Source organism: Penaeus vannamei, chromosome 2 (genome assembly GCF_042767895.1).
Source record: "Penaeus vannamei isolate JL-2024 chromosome 2, ASM4276789v1, whole genome shotgun sequence".
NCBI lineage: Eukaryota > Metazoa > Arthropoda > Malacostraca > Decapoda > Penaeidae > Penaeus > Penaeus vannamei.
The window spans coordinates 3,381,607-3,392,686 of record NC_091550.1 but is presented as its reverse complement, the minus strand read 5'-3'; the positions used below and the strand labels follow the sequence as shown (position 1 = coordinate 3,392,686).

The 11,080-nt window shown below is 37.5% G+C and overlaps 1 long non-coding RNA gene across 1 annotated transcript; it reads right to left on the bottom strand.

Annotated features, from left to right (window-relative positions):
- Nucleotides 1-395: 395 nt before the first annotated feature.
- On the bottom strand, nt 396-10,879 carry LOC138863784 (uncharacterized). Its single transcript, XR_011398963.1, has 2 exons — nt 5,721-10,879; nt 396-2,590 (listed from the first exon to the last, which is right to left on the bottom strand). It is a non-coding gene; the product is annotated as an uncharacterized lncRNA (long non-coding RNA).
- Nucleotides 10,880-11,080: the final 201 nt, after the last annotated feature.

The window sequence follows — 11,080 nt, the reverse complement described above, 5'->3', positions numbered from 1 at the left end:
CTTTAATCTAGTGAGAAAAAAAAAAGTATTTGCATATGAGACACAAAGTTTCTGCACTCTGGAGTAAACCTTGCAAGACAGGTACATTTATTCCCTGATCAAGGATGATAAACCCTGATGACACGAGCCTGACCTCTAAGGGGTGCAGTAACCTCTCTTACATTTACATACAATCATGTGTTCTAAAACGTATGACCAAAGGTGCAGAGAATGGTGTGATTATGTATGTTTGCACATGCAAAAGCATAAGCAGGTATGTTTTCAGCATACATAAGACAAATTCTTCAAATGAAAATAATGTCAGACAAAAGTGAGGGTGGAAGTGGAGGTAAGTTATGATGTAGGGAGGGTAGGAGGGTAGGAGGGTAGGAGGGTAGGAGGGTAGCAGTGTAGGAGTGTGTGTGTGTGTGTGTGTGTGTGTGTGTGTGTGTGTGTGTGTGTGTGTGTGTGTGTGTGTGTGTGTGTGTGTGTGTGTGTGTGTGTGTGTGTGTGTGTGTGTGTGTGTGTGTGTGTTCAAGCACTAGTATGAGTATAAGTGTTAATGAGAATAAGAATAAGAGTAAGATAAAGAGTAAGAGTTAAAAGAAGCAGGTATAGGTAAATGTTAGTGTCAGTCAGAATGTAAGTGTGCTTATGGCAAGAGTAAGAGTTTGAGCAGGAATAAGAGTAAGATTACACATAAATGTAAGAATAAGAGTAGGAGTGAGTGTGGGTATGAGTATAGGTGTGAGAATGTGAGTGAGTGAGAGTGTGACTGTGACTGTGAGTGCATGTGTATACACACATACACACACACCACACAAATACACACCAAATCACATACAACACACATAGACACACAAACACACACATGAATGTATTTTTCAGGTATTAAAGTTCTAAATATGAAATGAAGCATCCAACACATAAGTGAATGTAAATGCACTATTAAATTTATGCATAATTGTTGTTGCGATATATGCATCAAAATGGTAGAAGTGATTCCTTTTCCGAAGTCAGGCAAATGGTAAAATCATTTTAATGATGTGGAAACCAAAAGAATGATGGGGCTACAGAACAGAAGCTTGTGAGTTATGATGATGAGGTAAGAGGTTTGTACAGTAGTTTGAGCATTCTAGGATCCTCCAGGTTATCATTATTATCAGCATCATTATCATTATTACATCAATATAATAATAAACATTATCATTATTATTATTATTATTATACAAACAGTACCAACGTAGTGCTGTCAGTGTACTTGCTTCCTTCCTAACATTATTGGAGTTTACAAAACATTCCTGAAAGCCAGTTGCTGAGGTCGCTGGGACGCCGTACAAGCTCCAAGGAGTCGTTGGTTTATCAGAGTATTGAGCTACTATATGAGATATTTCTAACTTGATACTCAACACTATGTATATCTAAGATGACATCCTAAACTCTGTCTTCTACCAACACCTCCTTTAGAGCCTCTGGACGACCTGAATCACATTTCGTAGAGGAAAATAAAAAACTTCCATCAGAACCGCCAGAAAAACATGTCATTAGCGTTTGTCTCCCTGCATTTTGAGGACAAGATATCTGCATCACAGCACGACCACCAGACAATCTGGTGGATGGGGGGTTAGGAGGGGCACAGGACCAAGGTGCTTACCACCTTCTTCTCAAGAGTGGCTTAATGTCTGAAGTTTTGCGGAGTTCATACTTGTAAACAAAACCTCTTTTTTTTCTGAATTTTCTCTGTAGACTTGCTGTCTAGACAGAGGACATGACCGCCATATAAGATGTACATATCACTTAGATGGCTTTATTTTATGAACCTCCATATCAATGACTTTGTATTAAAATTGTGGTCAGTGGCTGTGTTTACAAGCTACTACTGATATAAAACTGAGGTAGAGCGTTGACTGATAAACCTGATGAACATACCTGCACATACAGCGTAACAGTGAACTGTGTAATGTGGGCACAGTGATCAAGTCTCCAGGTGTAGGGACAAAAACCTAGGACCCGTACAGTGCTTCATTAAGTAAAACCCTACACCTGCTCTTGCTAAGAAAGACACCCCTTTCCACGGTCAAGTACTCCTTAAGTATTCTATTACATTTAATTATATTTGAAAAACTACCTTTTTAAATATTGATTCATGTGTGAAGTGAGACTGCTAATGTGAAATTTCCTGTAACACAAGAACCTGATGAAGTTCTCTGTAATTAGTAAATTACTGGACTATGTCATTTTGAATGGTGAGCATATAGAGCCTAAGCTAGCCATGATATTGAGCATTACTACCCCAAATAGCCACTCCCACTCCCGCTGCTGCTACTAGTTGTGAAGTTCCCTAGACTCCCGCTTGCCCCTGAAAATGTAACAACAGCAGCAGCATCAGGAGCATTAGTTGACACAGTTGGGTTTGCAGATTTGACCCCTGGGTGGTAGGAATTAATGTGTGTCCATAAGGAGTACTTGTTGCGGAAGACCTTGCGACAGTAAAGACAAAGTGCCTCTTCCTGGGCCGAGTGTCTGATCTTGAGGTGCTTCTTGAGGTTGGCACGGTTGCTGATCAACTTGTGGCACACTGGGCACGGACGAGCCTCGTACGGGTTATCCTCTGTGGAAAGACAGGTGGACTTTAGAGAACGAAATGGTATCGTAATGCCAAATAAAAGTATATTAAAATAATTACACATGTCTGTAAAAATAGAAAAATAATTAGATACAGATATAGATTTCCCTATAAATATAGATAAAGTTATAGAAACAGACAGAATAGACACAGACATAGACATTGACAACATGTGTGTGTGTGTGTGTGTGTGTGTGTGTGTGTGTGTGTGTGTGTGTGTGTGTGTGTGTGTGTGTGTGTGTGTGTGTGTGTGTGTGTGTGTGTGTGTCCGGGTGTGCCTGTCTATAAGTGTTTGTATTTGTGTGTGCATGTGTACATGTGTTTACATGTGTGTATAAACATTAGCATGTGTATATAGAGATTCAAATACCAGAAAAGACACACCAAAATTCTTGATCCACTTGTAGCTGATATTTCTCTATAAAGCATTAAACAATACAAGGCTTATGAAACGTTTGTATAAAGACATGTACTCTCCACTGCTTTTTTGTGATTTTTTTCACACAGATGGGTCCACAAATGCTTGTCCACTAAGAAGTCAATTGAAAGGCCCTATGTGACCTCACCTGATTCCCCTACTGTTTGGATTTTCAAGAACATGTTTTTTCTCATGCTATTTACATCAACACTATTATCATTATTATTGGCATTATAATTATTCTAATGTTACTAATAGCAATAGAAAAAAAATATAATCTTTACAAAAAATCAAGGAAATAGATAAACTGGTGAGACAGGTAGGATTATTCATTGGCTCCTTGGCGATGAAGCATTCTTGAAGCCATCTATGTATAAACACAATTAGTAATATACTAAAGTCCATATGAACATGGCATACACCATGTCATCCCAGCACAAAGAGTTAAACATATTAGACACAAAGGATTCATCAATCTTATGCACCTGTGCTAGACTTGGCATGCAAGATGATTGACAGAGACATCTACCTTCAATGTCAATACAAAACTTCGATTTTTCTTGTAACAAATTCTTCATTTGCCATAAAATCTCTGGATCATTCCTATATTGCCATGTTTTCGTGATATATACATTGGAAAGTTGTTTGGGCTATGAGCAGCCATGCAGAAAGAGGAGTGGCTAGTGCACTCATAAACTAAAACTAATCAGGATATCTTTTGGGAGGAGTAAATAAATATAGATAAATATATACATTTAGACAGACATATAAATATATGAATAGACACAGATGGACTTTTTTCTTATTTTTTCTCACAATCCACCTTATGAATTATCCAGCTTCCTATCTTACGACATATATATATATATATATATATATATATATATATATATATATATATATATATATATATATATATATACATATACATATACATATACATATACATATATATATATATATATACATATATATACATATATATACATATATATACATACATATACATACATATATACATACATATATACATACATATATACATACATATATACACATATATATATATCATACATATATATATATCATACATATATATATATATATCATACATATATATATATCATACATATATATATATATCATACATATATATATATATCATACACATATATATATATATCATACATATATATATATATATATCATACATATATATATATATATCATACATATATATATATATATATATCATACATATATATATATCATACATATATATATATCATACATATATATATATAATACATATATATATATCATACATATATATATATATATATATATATATATATATATATATATATATATATATATATATATACAAAACTGTATTAGTGACTACATTAGATGTTTCATATATTTAATGCAGTTATGAAATCCCACTGAAATATATACTTGGGAAGTTATGCAGAATCCACTTTCAGCAAATGCAACATAGGATATCTAATGAACACAGTCTAGCTGATGATGGTTATCATAATGTGTTACATATATCACAGGTGTGTGTGTGGGGAGGGGGTATGTGTGCGCCCGCATGTCAGGGAGTGCATGTCTGTATGCGTTCAAATGTGTGCAAATCTATAAGTGTTTAAATGTCTGTGTATAAACATTAGCATGTGAATATAGAGATTCAAATACCAGAAAAGACAGTTTCTAAAGCTCTTAACTGGTAACATATATACTAAAGAGCAGCCTCAAAACACTTCTAAATGCTGCAAAACAGCCTTGGAAACATCCTAGAACATTTAAATTTAGGTTATTATCATATTGAACTGTTACCTTACTGTACCTAGATTAATAAACACATATAAATGATCCCATTCAGATGTTATAGATCATATGGTCAGCAAATGTGGTAGGGAAAAGAAAAGTCTCATAAAACAGGAGGACTTTTGGTACTGCTCTCTTATATGTGTTCTGGCCTTCCTCAGCCAAGGGCACAAACCCAGTCATCATTCTCCTCTTCTTCTTCTAGCCTGTGACATATAATTCAAAACCAAATATTATTTCATTGTCTTGCTAAATCACATGCACTTAAAAACATCCAAGACAAAAGCTTAAATACACCTTCACACCATGAATTTTGCCTACTATGGCCAAATGCCAAGAGACAAGATGGCTCTCATAAAGGGGTCTCTTGAGGCAAATGAGCTGGAAGAGATATAAGAGCACTGTACTAACAGCCTCAACTAATAAAAAAAATCAACCAGGTTGTTGCTTCTCCGTCTTCTTTGTTCCTGTAAATGCCCTATATCTCGATCTATAAAAATGTGTGCCAAACCTAATGAATTATTGTAGGCCTTGTTATATGCTATTTTTCCCAGAAACTTTCTGCATGACAAGACAAAGCTGTGCTTTTGTCTACATATCAAAGCAGACAATGATGTCTTGTTTGGAACTTGGCACTCTTAATTGAGCTTGTCTGAGCACAAGTGCAAAGGGGAAATAATGCAATCTGCGTATCTTGAAATAACAGCAAGACTATGTGACGTGATGATAGCATCCAGCCTGTAAGTATATCTTCTAAGTTAAATCTCTCTACTGCAATTCAAAAGGCACTATCAATCAAATAAGCACTTCTATGGCTTATACTGGCTGGATTAGTCACATGTTGTCATTTCACTAGCATCTCACCTGGCTATGCCTTGCTAGGAGAGGAGATGGTGGTTATATGGGCTCGTACGTGCTGGCATTGTAGGGCCGCATTTTGCATCGCTTGACGTGATTTCGGAGATTGAAAGCCATCGATATGCGAACTCCGCAATATTGGCAATTTACAGGCTGTCGGGAGGGCCACCTTTTAGTGTCTTTCGGACTGCTGCCTGTCGACAAATTTAGTGCCATATCTGAAACAAGGCAAATAAGTATCAATCAGGAGGGATTATGAATAAGGTAATAACTATGTCTTATTCAGCAGGGATGCAAATACTCGAGCAGGGAATGGTTACAAATAGAGCAAAATGTGTAAAAATACTTAAGGGACCAAAACTTAGGGTATGATGGCTCTAATTATTTTAGGAATATGTAACATCTTGTAAAACTTCATTCCAGTATCGCTTCATTTAAAAACTAAAATCAATTAAAAATTTTAACATTCTCTTTTACGCTAATAGTGGCCAGTCGGTCTTTTGTTCCTTGTCTTCATAATTTCAGGCAGCCTCCTACAAGACACGAATATATAATACTAATGCTTACATCTCCATGCTTTGCAGTCTATCATTAGGGTCGACATAACACGTGAACCCATATAATCACATTCTGGGCAAGAAATACCAGTATGGAATCTAAGTGAAAACACTAATAGCATTCACTTATGGGGGAAGTCATTCCAACTAAGTTTTCAAACTTAAAAAAAAAAAGAAAAAAAAGTCGTGCAGCTCTAGAAAATCTACAATGGGAAAAATTATATTTGCTGGAAATTCTTATCCGCCAATGATACGAGTGCAAAATGCCAGCTTCAACTCATACTCATGTATGAGCATGAAAAAAAGAAAGAAAAAAAATAAGAATAAAACCCATAGAAAAACATCAGACAATGTTTTCAATCATGCCTTCTTGAGGTCTGATCATGTTTCTCATATGTCTGATCTTTCATTATGAGCACAAATTCCACTTTACACAAGACAATAGAAAAAGGAGAAGGAAAAGAACCTTTATAGATGGACATCAACAAACTGGCTTACCTGCTATTAAATGTCAGTAGCTCTATAGCCACTTAATTCTCAGTGTTCAACTCAGCTAACACCAAGAGCCTTACCTTTGGAACTGGCGATATGCACTATGACTCCATGCTTAACTCTTAATATTCATCATCAATGAACCATTTTAAAACTAATTTTAATCCAGTTGCTACTGAGTATGCAGTATTATCTAAAAGCTAATTTCACATTCTATGTTGAAATAATACGCCATAAAGTAATGAAGGCTTCTTTCTCATTCAATATATTCCTGTCCCTCATATTTTCAATTTCTGCCCATTTCAATCACACTGATCAGAAACACATTTAGTTTATTCCTTGTTAAATATCTGCAAATCTTTGCTATCAACAAAAGGAACTATGCTGCAATAATAATCATACCAACTAGTATAATAAAATATATGTACTCAAGATCAAGTGTGTATACACTATCTAAAATATGCTACTTTCTTCATACTAAATCTATATCAATTCTATATATCATATTTTCAAATCCCAAATATACACTGCAGATTAGCCAATATCTTAAATGCAGAAGCATAGACAGATTTTTCCTTTAATAATGATATTATAGTATTTATTGAGTTTCCATAAAAACCACACACACACACACACACACACACACACACACACACACACACACACACACACACACACACACACACACACACACACACACACACACACACACACACACACACACACACACACACACACACACACACACACACACACACACACACACACACACACACACACACACACACACACACATGCGTATGTGTATATGTACATATAGGGTGTTGTAGGAGAGTATGGTAATGAAAAGGGAAAGGAGGGAAGTAAATGAAGTAGAGTAGTGATTAATAAGTGGGAAAGGTGAAGAAGGTAGAGCAATTAATTGGATTGCATTGTATCTGTGACTGGGGAAGGAATAGGGATAATAGGTGATAATGGTAGATATGGTTGTCTAGTAGTAGGGGATTAGGTATCTGAGGGTTGAGATAAAGGATCAGTAGGTGAAGGAGTAGTGTCTGGGGGTTCAATAGGGACAGTGGGGTGTGGGGAAGGGTACTGTGATAAAAGAGATTCATGTGTGTATCCAGGAGGGAGTGGGAGGGATAGTAGAGAAGGGTGTTTTTTTTTTTTTTTTTTTTTTTCTTTTTTTTTTTTTTTTTGGGGGGGGGGTTGAGAGGATGAGGTATCTTGGGAAGAGGTTGGGGGAATATAAGGGGATAGAGCAACTGAGTGAATTGCAGTGTATCTGTGACTGGGGAAGGAGTAGGGACATTGATCAGGGAAAACAGAGGTGGCTGTTGGAGAATTAGAAGAAGAATCCAGGGGTTGAGAAACGGAGACTGGGGAAGGTGGTGAAGCATCAGGAAAAATGTCTGGAGAGGAGGGGTCTGGAGAAGGACACTGTTGTGATAAAGAGGATTCAAGAGAATATTCATGTGGAAGTGGTAGAGAGGGTGGGGTGTGTTGAGAGGGTATAGGAGGAAGGGGGGTGGAGGGAACTTGGGAAGGAGGAGGATGAATATCTGAAAATACTTTAAATGTGGCAGGAGTAGGAACAGAGGGATTGGGGGGTGGATGAGGGAGCAGAGTGTTCCCTTGGGTCATCTTTAGGAAGTTTTTGATGTCTTCAAGGGTTTCTGGAGGGGAATTTGGTATAGAGTAGTGCTGTCCAAACATTTTCTGCTATTGTACCTTTTATTACCTTCTTGTACAGTTAACATACCCTCCCCCTGTCCACCATGGCTAAACAAACTGTTTTATTTAGGATAATGCAAATAATATAGTAATTATGAAAAAACTGCATTGCAGGAGTGTTGGTCAATAAATCTAAATTTGATACACAAATAAAAAAGATGATTTAATAACATGTGATGTTTCTGTTTGTGTGTGTTCCTTGTTTGTTCACGTACCCTCATGATCTATGATGTGTGCCCCCAAGGGTATGCGGACCCCAGTTTGGACAACACTTGTATAGAGGACTGAGAAACAAAGGTTCTCTTATAAAGAGGAGAAGAGGAGATGGATATATGAGGAACAGATGAAGAGGAAGGTGTAGGAGAGAATGTAGTAGGAGAGTGTGGAGTGGAACGTTTAGGTTGTCTGGTACGACAACTAAAGTGAGGAGGAGGGGTAGGTATTCAGGAAGTGGTAGAGATTGGAATATTTGGATTTAAGATGGAAAATGGATTTGACTGGTGGATAGGGTGAGTAGACATAAGACGTAGGTTTTGGGTATAGGGAAAAGATACCTGGGGAGATGCAGAAATATCTTGTGTAGATGGTGGGGGAGCAGAGCGTAGGACTGTTTTGAAATAAGTTGAGAGAGAAAAGGACTGCTACCTCACATTCAAACTTATAGGCGGGGCAGCTCAAATAAAACACTCCACAATTGGTACATATACGTGACTGAGCAGGGCAATTTGAACGGTCATGACCAGGTTGGGCACATAGTGGACGGCGGAGTGTGGAGCAACAATGTTTGGCTGGGTGGCCAAAACACCAACATTTCTGACACTGACAAGGAAGGGGTTATTATTGTCGGACAATCCACCAATATAAATCTCATGAGGGTGGTCTTGTCTATAGAAGCTAATCATGGCAATATTGACGTGCGATTTACGTTGACCTCTAGGAGGAAGAGTGTAACACTGTACTGCCACTGCATCATTTTCATTAAGGCAGGAAAGTAGATCATTTTCACAGTCTGAACAGTCCTTGTTATACATAGGACAAGCATTTGGGGGAATAGAAACAGTTCCAGTACAAGTATTAAGAGTTGGATGAGGTTCGGCAGGAATGGTTTTGCCAGTAAGGTCAGTTAGGGTAGATAGTGCACGAGCTTGGGCTTCAGATGTAACAGTGACAAGGCATGAACAATCAGAGCAACTGCAAAAGGTAATATTGCCTACTTGTTTCTGAAGGCACTGCAGAAAGAGAAGGGTATTCTCAGAATAGGTGGCTGTCGGGGGGCAGGAGTCAGAAAACCATCAAAATCAAATTCAGATAGGGTATTTGATGAAGGGGTAAGCCTTAATGCCTCTATTAAGGGTAAAGAATCTTCATTATTGGCTATGGCAAGCCTGAATAAACTGGGGAAAAGAAATGGTCTACCCCTCAGGGTCCCCATGAGGGGTAAGGGCTAAGTAATCAACCAAGGGAATACTGTGCCCGTGGCTCCCGGAGCCCGTTCGTGACTGACACAAAGCCAGCCTTTCATCCTTTCAGCACGGCTCTCATACCTTAGGAATGGGATAGAAGAAGGGAATAAAGAAGATACGGAAGAGGAAAGAAGAGAAGAAAGGACCAAGCAAAATAAGTTAAGGCATGGCCTGAGGCCCAAGGAAGGGGTAATCCTCTACATTGGGTCTCAGTCCCCGCCTCCTGAGACCTCCCACGATGACAACAAGCTAGGTATTGGGAGGGAATGAATATTGAAACAAATAAGTTTATCAGGATAGTATTTTTGTCATTTGAAAGGATGCTTTTTAACCCATTGGCGCCGGGTGTCACGTACGTACATGCCATGGCTGTTGTGGACCAAACGCCGGGGGCATCATGCCATGCCCATTCCCGCGCTACTGGCTCGTCAGACGGAGGTTGTTTTTCTCCAGTAGTAGCAGCTTCATTTATATGGTAAAGATTTTAGGCAATGGCACCTAAAGTGAAGGTAAACCTTCAAAATTTTAATATTTTAAAAACTTTTAACAAAATAGAAGCTTTCAGGTGCAATATGTCGCTCGCAAACTACCGATCGAGCCGGGCGCAAACAGGGGAAACTGCCAGTGCGCGCCAACAAGCCGGTGCATACGTAAACTTGCCAAAATTTTTACCCGTCGCTGATAGGTTAAAAGAGCATAATATCTGAAATACCATTTCCATCATTCAATGACTCTGCCAAATGCATGGATGATATGGCAGTATTAAAATAATTTTAATATGTCTCCTATTATGGCCAAAACTCAAATACACTTTCTAGAACAAAATTCTTTGATCAGATATTAATAGAATAAAGTTGATGACATGTGCAGATGTAATTTTAAAATCTTCCATAATGTTGAGTATTAAACATAAGAACAATATGAAGAGATAATGTGGAAAAATAATCTTATCATGGTAATGCACATATCCTGTTGTGTTTCACCCTACAAAACAAAATATAATCATTGGATAAAATAATCTGAGAATGAGCTAATACTATAAGAATGATCTAATACTAATATCTGAGAATATATTTCAAATTCTCTATAGCAAATCATCTAAGAATATCACCAAAAAGAG